We start from the raw sequence: 13,122 nt of genomic DNA, 5'->3' as shown, positions 1-13,122 counted from the left end.
ATTCCTCTCTCAACTGTGATAAAGTTGTCTCCTAAACATATTAATGTGTGTCACAGAGCAGGGCCGTTTTATGGACACAAACATAATTCACATTTGTTCATCTTGCAAGGCAAGTTAGGGGGAAGGAAGCAGCATTACAGCTGAGCAAACACAGTGATCTCCTGGGTAAAAAGCCTGCCAGGAACATTTAGAAAGTACAGGCTCCCCAGCTCATCTCCTGGCACTCATAGGAACCAGTCCCACCTCCATCCCAAACCCAAGGCTCTCTAGAAAGATGGATCTGTTTGAAGATGAAGATTAGAGTAGCAAATCAGACAAGGAAACTGGAGTCCATGAAATACAACATTAGAGAGAAGCCTGCTATACTGGGCTCCAGCCAGATAAGCCTCACAGCTGTCATCATGGCCAGGAGAATTCAGACGAGGTCAACCAAAAATACGTAGCCGTGGACCCAGCTGCTGATATTGCTGGAAAATAAAACCCTGTGGGCCTTGGCATCTGGATACCGGAGCTGTCAATAAGAGATGTCAGGCTGTGATACAGAACATAATATTTTGAAGGACACTTCTTTGTACACATATTTCTCTTCTGATAAGTGCAGCCCATGTATTTCGCATAAACTAATACATGTTTGAATTAACCCTGACTTCAGCTTTTCTGGGCATACGGGAAGGAGCGCTTAGTCTTGATAGAAAGTTCAGTCTTAAGTCATTGTACATTACAATCCAAATTCACCAGACATAGTGAAAGAAGGAAATAGGATTATCAATTTATTAAGTAAGTTGATTTGATACGGTTTTCAAGAGGTTGTTCTCAGTGCACGCTCATATACCTAGCTTCGCTGCAGAGGGCATCAAATCCTACCCAGCTACGGTCTTTCGAGTTTACAATGGGAGAAGTAGAAATAAGCCAAGATGTAAGTCCTCAGACATGCTGCAAGACTTGCAATTCAACCGCAGACAAACTGCTCAAAATGACAGTGCCAAAACATGGTCTGGGGCATGCCGGTTGTATCATGAAAGGAGGGCTGGCCTGAGAGGAGCTCCAGGGGTCCCATGCATGCTGGCACATGTGCCCGGCTACAAAGCCCCAGTTCTCTCATTCTCCTCTCCCTCCCACTTGCCTGCACACATCTGTGAACACGTCACAGGGATTCAAACAGAAACCAATGAGCTTGCAACAAGCAGTCTTTGTTGCTGGGTCTGGTAGGAATCTGAAAGCAAGATTTCATGAATCCTGACACCATTTAAGTGACAGCAAGAAAGAGAGCTTTTTCTATGCCCTTAACTCAATAAGGGTACAGCTCAGCATACAGATGTGTCTTTATCAACTGCAGAGCCATGCTGTGCTGTTAGGCATATTAGTAACTCTCCCAGCTATCACAAACAGGGCTGTGTAATTAAACACGAGGTGGCTGGTGGTACCATACTCTACTGTGGAACAAGATGCAGGCTGACTCCAAGTACTAATCATCTAAATTGCTTGAGAAACAGTGACATTTACCACCACTCACACACCAGAGCACAGGCAGCCTCTCATTAACTGTATAGTAGTGTGATAGACTGTGTGTAAAGCTTCCAGGAGCAAGTCAAGAGTCAGGGCTGAGCTTCACCTTTTTGCTTTGTTGGGAGAGGAGGGAAGCGCTGTGAATTCTTTCCCTCCCTCCTTCCCCCAGGCTGCGTGAATATCCAATAAAAGCTGCCTCACAGTGATGCAAGGATGGGCAGTCAATCTTTGTACGTGAGAAACCGTTCTCAAAGTGATGCGAAGAGGGAGCAGATTGTTTTTCTTCCTGCTGGTGAAAACTCTGAAGGTAACGAGATCACAATTCTGTCCGAAAGGGACCACGGCAGGTCACCTAGCCCAGCCTCCAGCTGAAAGCAGGATCAGCTATAAGGTCAGACCAGGTCGGTCAGGGCTTTATCCAGATGGGTCTTTAAAAGACCTGTCCTCAAGGGTGGAGGATCCCTCCCAGCCTCTCTGGGTAACCTATGCTTCCCCCTCGCCATACAACCTTTTGTTTCAGCCTATGCCCGTTATCCCGCAGTCCCAAGGAGGGAAGGAGCGAGGGGGAGCTCTGCCAGGCGGGGGCTGAGTGTGCGGAGGGGCCCCCGCGGCGGCGGCGGTTCAGCACCCTGGAGAGCGGCCGGGGCGCGCCGGGGCCGGGGGCCGCCCCGCTGGGTCCCGCACCCACCCGGCCCTGACAGCTCCCTGGCCACGTTCATCCTTCCCTGCCGACTCCAAGTACATCGTCCTTTAGGCATCTTTCCCTGTTAAAATTTTGGGATGGGATACCCTCCTCAGGCTCGCAACATCGTTCATGGGTTTGTTTGTGTCTTCAGTATAAATATACATAGAACCATCCAATGGTGTGGGTTGGAAGGGAACTTCAAGACCACCTAGTTCCAACCCCCCCCTGTCACGGGCAGGGACACCTGCCACCAGCCCAGGTTGCTCCAAGCCCCATCCAACCTGGCCTTGAACCCTTCTCCCATCCAACCTGGCCTTGAACCCTTCTAGGGATGGGGCACCCACAGCTTCTCCGGACAACCTGTGCCAGCGCCTTGCCACCCTCACAGTAAATAATTTCTTCGTATCTAATCTAAATCTACCCTCTTTCAGCTTAAAATCATCCCCCCTTGTCCTATCACTACATGCACTTGTAAAAAGTCCCTCTCCAGCTTTCTTGTTGGCCCCTTTACATACTGGAAAGCTGGTGTAAGGTCTCCATGGAGCCTTCTCTGCTCAATGCTGAACAAACCCAACTCTTTTAAGACCTTTAGGATTATCAAGTCCAACTGTAAACCCAACACTGCCAAGTCCACCACTAAACCATGTCCCCAGGTCTTACATGGAACGAAAAATCTTGAAAAGTGGGGAATGTACACCCTACTTGTGCAGCCAACCCATACAGCACACCAAGCAAATTAAAAAAAGCCTGAATGTGTGTTCAAGAGCACTGCTCTCTGAGTAACCTCTTGAACACAGAAGCCACTTTTCCTCCTCAAGGAGCGATTACTTTATACATACTAAAAACACAAGCAACAGGTCAGTGCCTTAGGTGGTCTCAATTTTAGAGACACTGCATCGCCTTTTAACTTGAAGCTTCTTGAGGTTAATGGGATAATTAGGAAAAGTAAATGTTTCATAGCAGAAAGGGGATTTCACTACATTTTCTGCAGATTCAAGGAGAGTCCTATCCACCTCACATCTCACACTGCAATTGCCAGCCCTGCCCATCTGTGCCAGGGCATGTCAGGAGGAATATAATATGCAGGCTGACAGCACGACAGTATCATGCTTGCTGTGACTGAGAAGGTCTGTAGGAACCCATCAGTCCCCTTGCTGGAAAATAGCAAAATCTACCATCACGGTGGCATAAAGCAGTAGAAAACCTGCCAGGAATTCAAATGAACCTCCAGGTTCACGTTGCACCAAACCTCTGGGTTATGCTCCCTTTAACAAGCCATCTGTAAGGATCAATGTTTGCTTCCAAAGGTGGGAAAGCAGCAGCTAGGCCAGCCTGTGCCAGATATTCATCAGCCATACCCATGTCACGCTTTGAACATGAGATTATTTGTTACCTGTGACAAGGAACAGCAGTGCCCATTGGAGCAGGGCATGGCAGGAGGTGGGTCCACCCCAGACCGTGCAGGCCTTCGTGCAAGGAGTTGTCGACACCCGCCCCCCCCAACATTGCACTGGAGTCACGGGACTGGAAGGTGCTCAGCACTGTGCTAAATCAAACCTTGACTGTACCAGGCACCAGCTTTCCAGTGCCGATACTTCTCTGGCAGCCTCAGAAACCAGCAGCCCTCTGTTTAGGCTAAACTGAGTCACAGAGGCAAAGTGATGCTACCAAAGGATTTCCAGATGCTGCCTTTTAAAGGAAAGTCTCCACTCCCTGTCCCCAAGGCCTGTACCTTGTCTTTTGTCCTGCTTTGCCCGCAGTCAGGGTGCAATGCTTTGCCCTCCTGTGCCCTTGGGCTGTTCTCTCCAAGCTGCATTCCTACAGTGAGGACAATGGGACCTGGTTATCACTAGCAGCAAGGGGATGGGATGAGGTCCAAAGGACTCCAAACTGAGGAGAGGTAAAAAGGCAAGACAAAGACTTGTCCCTGCAGAGCATCCTTGGGAACTTCTACCACGTTTAACCATGCAAAACCATCTCTATTTGTTCAGTAGTTAATCCTTCTCCTCCTATCTCATTAACTAGGAATGGTGATCCCTATAAGAAGGGCTGAGGTCTAAATCCTCCTCTATTTTAATCCATAATAACACAGCATGGATTCTTTCAGATCTGGATTAAAAAAAAAAGGGGGGGGGGAATTATTTAGCATAACAACAACTTCAAGCAAGTTCATTCTGAGCTGGATCTCAGAAATTACACAACTATCCTGGACAACAAAGGTAGAAGAATGAAGGTACGACCTGTTTCAGCAGGAGAAGGAGGGAGAAAAAAAAAAGAAAAAAAAAAAAAGAGAGAGAGAGCAGAAGTCATCCAACAACATTTAAAATAAAGAAAATTATTTTTGAAAGCAGTTACCCACAGGGCAGGGAGACAAGCTAGACCTCTCTGACAGGATTTGCTAGAGCCTTTCAAAAACTGTAACTGAATACAATCCTTGGTTTGAGCTGCCTGCTCAGTTTTAAGATACAAGGGAATACTTTGGTAAGGGCAAACTAAATCCAAGGAACAATAAAGATTCAAAGGGGAAGTACTAGAGGTTTCTTTCTTAAATTTTAGAACTCTCCTCCCAGGTTTTGCTTTTATTCAAATTCAGGTAAAACCTGATCTTCTATATGTGACTGAGAAATTCAATGTAAGTAACTAATAGATTTAAAGCCTCATAATTCAGCTGTTCTTATTTCACCTAAGGAAGCAGAGCTTTGCAACTATGCAGAAACCAGGGGATTTCACATCTCCCTGAGGTCCTGTAACACACAGATGAAGGAGATCTACCTTACTGTTCAGGTTTCTCTATAAATAAGGTTAAGTGCTGAAGAGATTTGAGAGCCTGATGCTGCACAGGCAACTAAATTAAAACCCCAGTAAAAGTCAACACACACTAGTTCTGTAAGAAGGAAGAAATTCAGCAACTCCTACTGAAGGCTCACAGCGAACACGGGAACCACAGAAATGTCCCAGGAATTTGGCTGTTTAACTTCCTCAGATTTCTTATTCTCAAGTGTAAACCTTTTACCTGTGGGCTCCTTACCAGAGCACACCAAGAGCAAGACGGAGCCAACACACCCCAAAGCTCTGAGTAAGCTCTGCAAGCCTTCACTCTGCCCAGGTAGGCTCCATTTCTAGAAACACTGAGGCTTATCCAGGCAGTGTTTTGTTAGAGACACCCTGTAACTACCACATTTCTGCTAAGCTGGGTTAAACAGATGACAGGAATGGACAGAGGATTCAAGTCTGGCAAGGTACATGGCACCTATGAATAATTCACCCAGTGAGCTTCCTCCCAAGGACACTAGGTCACCTGGCCTGAAACAGAGCATCGGAAGTAAAAATCATTTCACTGGAAAGTTAAACTACTTTAAGCCACCTATTTACCATTTCCCATCAACCAGAACCCAGCACTAACAAAGGTCCCTTTGCCTCCTGTCCACGTCCGTTCTCCCCTTCCTCCCGATCACAGCCAACGCCAACAGTAGCCTGGCTCTGCACCTACAGCCTTTAATTTCTGTTCCCACCCCGTCCCCGACACACAGTATTGACACGCCGCCCTTCACACCTGAGCTCAGCACCTTCCCCACACCTAGCAGTTCTCAGTACCCTCCTCCACAGGAGGGACACAACCACGTAGAGACCCCACACAGGGGTCTCATGTGAGTAGCCCCCTCGCAGGGTCTCAGGCTGCTGGCAGGAACACAGATAAGAAGGAGGCGACCTCATTTCTTGCCGTTGTTATTAAAGGTATTTGATCATCTTTGATGCTTGGGCACTGCAGAAAGCCTTTGAGGTGGCACTTTGCCAGCAGCAGCATCGATTTTATACCCAAGACCCATGAAGATGAAGACAATTAGATCACTGCTAGGCAAATAATTCATTATGAATTAATACCATTTGAGAGCTTGGGATATTTTCCATTTAATCATTAGCTGGGAGAAGAGATGATTGGATTGACTGACTTAGTTTAAATCAGATCCCTAGCCAAGCCAAGGCAACAGAACCCAGGCAGCACAGCAGCCCGCAGTAACCCCCAGCGAGACACCAAAGACGGTGTTGGAGCTTTGTTATTCTGACAGCCAGCACTATCCTCCAGCTCTAGCTCAGGCAAGACAAAGCCAATCCCCAGGTCCCAACCCCTGTAAGCAAAGTCCATTTTCAAATTTAACAACTTGAGCCCATCCTCCGTCAGCTGAGAAGCCCTCCATGCATTATTTATGTCGTCCTCACATTACAGCTACACAAAAAAGGAAAGTCAGCAAGGGCCCAGCCTGAAGCATTAAATAGAAAGAATGTGATGCTGAATTTGAGCAGTTATCTTTCAAGGTAGGCCATGCAAAGAAGTTTTCTGGAAACAAAGCAGTCACGCTGACCATCAGTTTAGCTGTCTGCCAAAGGGTAGATATTTTACAGAAACACAGTCAACAATAAAGGAGTCTCCAAAAAAAGTCATTGGATTCTTGCTTTTGTCCTCAGCATCTAAGGAGAGCACCCTGGAAATACTGACAGTGCCACAGTATCCATCTTAAAAGAGTCAGGCATCTGGGCTGCATTTCAGTATTCCTGTTTTTCTGCAATATGCGTGTCCCCCTGTCCTTTTACACCGCCACCCTCTCAAAAAGCAGATGGAAACATCCCCATCTGACTTTGACAAGCACTCCGTAGCCCACATGCTAGTCCAAGGACCTGACCTTGAAAAAGAATCTCAAAGACAGGATTCGAAAGGGAAAAGAAAAACCTACCCAAGCAGCAAGCCCCACAAGTCTCTCCTAGTTTTAGGTGGGAGAGGGTTTTCTAGGGAAAACCTCCCTCGGCTCCCCTGCAGCACCCCCTGCATCCTCACAGCACCCTGCCAGAGGCCTCACCAAGATGCAAGCATGCATCTTCCCCCTGCCATGTCCTCCAAGGAGCAGCTAAGGCCACGGAAGATACTACTCTGTGCTCAAGCCAAACAGTACCTCTTCCAGGCTCACAGGGCTCCCACCTCAGCCACCGCCACACACACGTAGTGGAGTTTCCTTCAGTCTCCGCAGCCCATTTCTAAGCATTTGCTGGAGAAGGAGAACAGCTGAACCACCCGTACAGCCGGGAGTACAAATGATTCAGCACTTTATCCACCTCCAGAAGGTTGATCAATAGCAGTGAGCTGCTCTGCAGGCACAGCCAGAGCACGCAGATTAAAAATACAGCAATCACTAACCGCTGCTCTCCAGCGAGGCCCGGCTCCATCGAACGCAGCATCGCAACCCAGGGGATTTCAGAGGGGCCACGCTGAGGAGGCCGGTGGATGGATTTTGCCAGCCCAGGATGTTTCAGAGGGAGAAGACGAATCCACCCCCAAACACGCGAGGGAAGAAGCAGGGTGCAGCCTCCCCGCAGAGCAAACCTTCCTCCCCAGCACCTTTTGGGGACCAAAACATGCCCGGTCGCACAAAGGTCTCTATCGGGTCTGCATTTCCCTTCCTGCACCCCGTGTCCCCCCAGACTGACACATCAGGATTTTATCGCACGCATAGACATGATGTCATGACGTAAGAGCAAAAATCCCGTCACATGCCTGAGCCCGGTACCCAGCTCCCCCCAGCACGGGGCTCCAGCCCGGGGAGGGCAAAACGGGGGGCTGGGGGAGGGGGGGGGGGGAAGGGGGACGGACGGGACACACCCCGCAGGCAGTGGGGTCCTAAAGTCGCAATAGGGGTGCACGGCCAATCCCACCCCCCAGCCCCAGCCATGCCCCGGGGCTGCCGCGGCCAGACCGAGCCGGGCATCCCCCCGGGAGCCGCCCGCAGCCCGGCGCCCCCACAGCCCGGTGCCCCCCCAGCCCCCGCCCCGCTTACCTGATGCGGGAGCGCCGGGCTCGCCGCAGCCGGGGCTCGGTGCGCCGCACTGCGCGCTCCCGGGCGCGGCCGCGCCGCACTGCGCGCTCCCGGGCAGGCGGACGAGCGCGCCCCGGGAGGAGGCAGGGAGGAAGGCAGGGGCTGGCGAGGAAGAAGGCAGGGGGAGGGATTCATTAGCAGGGCTGTTAATTAGCAGCTGCAGCCCCTTAGGGCCGGCACCGGTTCTGCCCTCCCGAAAGTTCCCGCAGGCGCTAAAAGCACAAACCGGGGTCACCAACCGCGCCAGGCTGGAGCCCAGCTCAAGATTTTTCGGCAGGAAAGAAGTGTTTTGTGAGCGCTGGGAGTCACCCCGATGAAGTCGGGCGGGGGGGGGGGGGGATGTACAGCCCGCTGCGCTGCCCCGAGCAGCGGGATCCCCCTTGGGGGGGGGGGGGGTGTCTTTGCTGCATACGGTGCTGAAGGGTTGCAAAACCACGGAATCACAGGATGGTTTGGCTTGGAAAGGACATTAAACATTATCCAGTCCCACCCCCTGCCACTGGCAGGGACACCTGCCACCAGCCCAGGTTGCTCCAAGCCCCGTCCAACCTGGCCTTGAACCCTGCCAGGGATGGGGCACCCACAGCTGCTTTAGATAACCTGTGCCAGCCCCTCGCCACCCCCCAGTAAAGAATTTCTTCCTAATATTTAATCTGTCCCAGCTTGGCTCTGGGTAAGATGTCAGCTGGTGGCTATCTGCAATCAGGCGCTCTCCCCTGCCGAGTGACCCAGCAGAGGCTTCCGTTAACATTGCAGCCCAGACATCTCTTCAGCGACTTGCTTATCAGAAATGTCAGTTTAATTAAAGCCTCCCCCATCTAGGAAACACTCACAGCAAGATTTGCCGCTTCCCTTGCCGTATATTTTATTACATTCTAAATAGTCTGCTGAGGTTGTGGAACTTAAACTAATATAGACACTTGTTCTAGAAGCGGCACACTGATCCTTATTGATTTAGCATATCTTCCAGACAGCATATATTGAATGTGCTGATATACACTATATGTTCAAGCCCTTTACAGGTTTATCACAAGAAAGTATCGCGGTCTCTGGCTTAGCCCATTTGCCTTTACATGTCTCACCATCTCAAGAAAGCAAGTGAAGAATTCACATGTCAGGAGTCCAATGTGCATCCTGCGTGGCGTACTGGACCACCAGAGAAAAGACCCTTCCTTGGGAGATGTGGAAGAGAAGCTGTAGCCTGCAATTTTACCATCGAGTAGTACATGCAGTAACAAAATCAGATTCAGAAAGCAGATACTGCAGGACAGCAATGGCCCAGATGCTATAAATGAAGATAAATCAATTAAGAGCAGCTGAGACAGTGCAGAGCCCACTGCAGAGCAGAGCTCCGGCCACCAGTCCCCAGCTGCCGGGGTGCGAATGAAAACAGGGGCAAAACCCAAACCATACACAGGAGCAAAGACAGTTCTGTAAGAAAGCGCAAGAAAACCACGTGTCTAAAGGTGGGGGCTTTTTTCTACTCATGTCACTGAGGTACAGGCTCACCTCCCTAACCCTGGAGCTGCTCAGCACCTTTGGAAACATCAGGCTTCATCAGGCTTTGCCATTTTTGCAGGGATCCTGTCGTGCAGCTACATTTAGGGCAGGAGTATGTAAAGTCACTCAGGAGCTCCCCCTTAAACAGTGTTGAGTGCTCCTCCAGGATGCTGATTATTAACTCCAGAGGGATCCCTGGCACGCTGTACTTCATGAGCTGCTCAGTGCCTTGCAAAATTCACTTCTTGTTCCTGCAGGTGCCTATCCCTTCTCCCCTGTTAGTGGTGTTGGCTGCAAAACAGCCTGCTGGGAAGGAACAGAAATATCCCTTCTTGCTTTTAGAAGTCTCTTTGCAGAGAACCCCATCTGGAGGAGGTCACTGCCCACCCGCATCACACTAATACTGATTTGCACCATACAGCATTGATCTGTTTGTGCTATGAACAAAATTTTGCTTACTCTCCTTTGTAGCTATCTCTGTGAGATGCCCTGGAAGAAATGGGGAGCAGAGCTCTGATGAGAAGTTCAGAGACTGTTCAAGCATTTGTACACGAGGGAAATGAAACCAAGATGTGTCTCCTAGCGTGCAGCTCTGTGTAGGGATAACCAAATCTGGTGCCGCAAGGATCAAAATGTTCAAGAGAAATAGCTGGCTGCAAACCAGTGGCAACCTGAGACAGTACAGAACTGCAACAGGAATTGCACCCTGTAGTTGCAAGATACATTCACGACAGTTAACCGTTAAAATTAGCAATTGAGCGAGGCCCAGGTGCTTGGTGTTTCCCAGCAGGCATGCAGTTGGACTAGGAGGACAATCCCATACCAACAGAGACAGACATATGTGCCTTGGTTATTGAGCCAGACCTTCGCGGGTGGCAGAGGCCAGCCATGGGAGGAGAGGGGCTGGCTCCTGACACAGCAGTGGTGTGCTCCCTCCTTTGCTCCAATTCCTTCCTAGATCCACTCTGGATATTTGTCCTCACTCAAGAGCTCATAGAGGGTCCCTTCCTTTGCTTTCTCCCTAGAGACCCACAGCAATCAAATTAACATGGTTAACCAGGGAATGGGCAACGAGGAGAAATTAGATGAGTTCTTCTCCTCCAACAAATCTATTTGAAAAAAGTATTGATTAGCCTTAAAGCATTCGCACTTGGAAAGATGGATTCACGGGCACCCTGCTATGACATTTGAGCCTTTCAGGAAAACCTAGTGATGGATGTGCATCCCAGGCACTTTGTTTTAATGGACCTGCCCCCTCAGACATAAATCATTGTGCTGTTGCAGCCAGTCTGTGCCTTCCAACACGAACCATTCTATGATTCCCTAGCTGAGAGCCCAGGTCATGAGGCTTTTCCCATCTGTAGCTACAGGCACACTGGCAAAGGTGTCTCACCTCATTAATGCACCTGTAGTTCTATTCAGTGTTGGTGCAGAGGGTTTAAAACCTGCACTGGCGTTTAAATACACTCATCTTGTGTTAGCTAAGCCACCGCATGCAACCCAGCGCAGGCCTCCATCCCTTTGGAGCTAACAACTTAAAAGGGGAAGGCATCCTTCAGTTCATCAGCATCCAGCTCCAGAAGCCTCGGATCTCACTTGCTACCAGCACCAGACCTCTGCAACTGCAGAAGGATGCCAAAACCCCACCTTCCACCACCAAACCACCCCTGCGGCTGCGGTTGGTGGTGGGTGCCCAGGACTAACCAGCACACGCCATTCGTTATCCGGTGCTGCCATCTGCTGCTACAGCAAACCAGCGGTTTCCTGCGAAGAGCCGTTATTTTTAGGGTTGCACAAAATGCAACCCACAAAACGCACGGTTGTAGTACAGCTATTGTAAATCTCGCCCAGTCTTGGCTAGCAAACCAGGAGAGCAACCCGTCTCTGCGTGCATATTACAGGCGCAGAAGCAAAGGAAAATAATTGTAGAAGGGTCAGTTCAACGGATCCAGGTAAAGGAGAGAAAACCAGCAGACCTGAGCTAGATTTGTGGATTAAAGGATCTGCACTAAATTAAGAACCCTCAGCCGTGGCTGTACATCTGCGCAGTCCTCCAGACCTCTGTTCTTACTACGATCCCGTGGAACATTTCAGTCAATCACCCTCCTTGGAGCAGTGCGGGGATGGGCTGGATTTATTTTTTGTGATGTTCCAGGGGCTCTTTGGGAGCGATGTGTCTCTGGGCAGGCTCCAGGAACAGATCTTTGCTGACACCCATCTCCAGCACCTCATGCACTAAGTGTGAGACTTATTTCTCTAGTCAATCTTTATTTGCCTCCTGTAGTGCTTCTAACACCCAACCCGATAGCCAAGAGCACAGCTGCCTGTTTGGAAGGATGGTTTTACTTCCCAAGAACTGCCTGTTTTCCTTCCCCAGGGCTATTAACGTGGCTTTTGGACAGGGACTGCCTTAGCCGAGTGCCAGCGAGTTGAGCGCTCTGCACCCCATGGAGAGATTTACTCAGTGTCTGCACCCCATGGAAAGATTTACTCAGTGTCAGCCAGGCACACTCCAGCCTTCACTCCACGAAAGGTTTCCTTCAATTTTTAGATCTAGAAAAAAGACCTTTATTTGCCTCCTTGTGACAATCAAGACTGATCCCACCCCAACACAGAGGTGGGTGAAATCCTGAGATGGGTCATCAAGCAGGTCCACAACAAAATACTGACGTTTCTGTTCCCAACCCAGCAGGGACACCAACTGAACTTGCTCCAAGTAGTTTTTACAAAACATAATCCCAAAGCAGTTGTTTCCCTAAAATTTGCCTCTAATAGCCCCCTTTCTGCCTGGTCAAATTCCTCTGCACAGGTTGCAGCCCCAGGCTCAGGGCTCTGGGCTGAGTCCAGGGAGCCACCCACCCAGGCCATTGAAACCTCTCTGTTGCACAGCTCCAGGCATTCCCAGAGTCTCCTATGTCTAACACCATCTTACCATGAAATATTAAGCAGCTCAATGTGAACAAAGCTTTGTTCTGATGCTGCTCTTACCAGACAGATTTCATGACTGCAGATATAAGAGTCCAGACAGCTTTGCCCAGCCTTTTCCCCTCCCTTTCCCCTGGGAACATTACCCGTTGGGGCCAGGCAGGTTTGCATTGCACCCCTGCACTCACCAGCACTTGCCCTCTCAAGCCTCCTGTTTTGCATGAGGGGATGGGAAGAAGATGAGAACAAAGATCTTTTCAAGGGAAAGCTGATTTATGTCAGACAATCCCAGACTGGTCGCAGTTGGAAGGGACCTCTGGAGATCATCTAGTCCAACCCTCTGCTAAAGCAGGTCCTCCTAGAGCAGGTTACACAGTCACATCCAGGTGGGTTTGAATGTCTTCAGAGAAGGAGACTGCAGAGCCTCTCTGGGCACAGGCTCTGCCACCCTCAAAGTAAAGAAGTTTTTCCTCTTGTTGACATGGAACTTCTTGCACGCAGTTTGTGCCCATTGCCCCTTGTCCTGTTGCTGGGCACCACTGAAAAGAGCCTGGCCCCATCCTCTTGACACTTGCCCTCAAGATATTTCTATATATTGATAAGGTCCCCTTCTCAGTCTTCTCTTTTCCAGGCTAACCAGGC

General features: G+C 49.7%; 1 protein-coding gene across 10 annotated transcripts in view; it reads right to left on the bottom strand.

Annotated features, from left to right (window-relative positions):
• Nucleotides 1-9,371, bottom strand: part of NFASC (neurofascin) — a 95,940-nt gene extending 86,569 nt beyond the window's left edge. For 8 of the 10 annotated variants that reach the window (XM_080367185.1, XM_080367172.1, XM_080367168.1 and 5 more), the window contains exon 1: nucleotides 8,017-9,371. The gene's annotated coding sequence lies outside the window, so the exon portion shown is untranslated. Of the gene's footprint in view, nucleotides 1-7,379; nucleotides 7,982-8,016 lie in introns of those variants that run through there. The other 2 variants (XM_080367182.1, XM_080367183.1) reach the window with 2 other exon arrangements.
• Nucleotides 9,372-13,122: the final 3,751 nt, after the last annotated feature.

The sequence above is a fragment of the Falco punctatus genome, assembly GCF_963210335.1.
Source record: "Falco punctatus genome assembly, chromosome: 17".
Classification (NCBI taxonomy): Eukaryota; Metazoa; Chordata; class Aves; order Falconiformes; family Falconidae; genus Falco; species Falco punctatus.
Note: the sequence above shows the minus strand (reverse complement) of the source record. Positions and strands in the feature narration are given on the sequence as shown.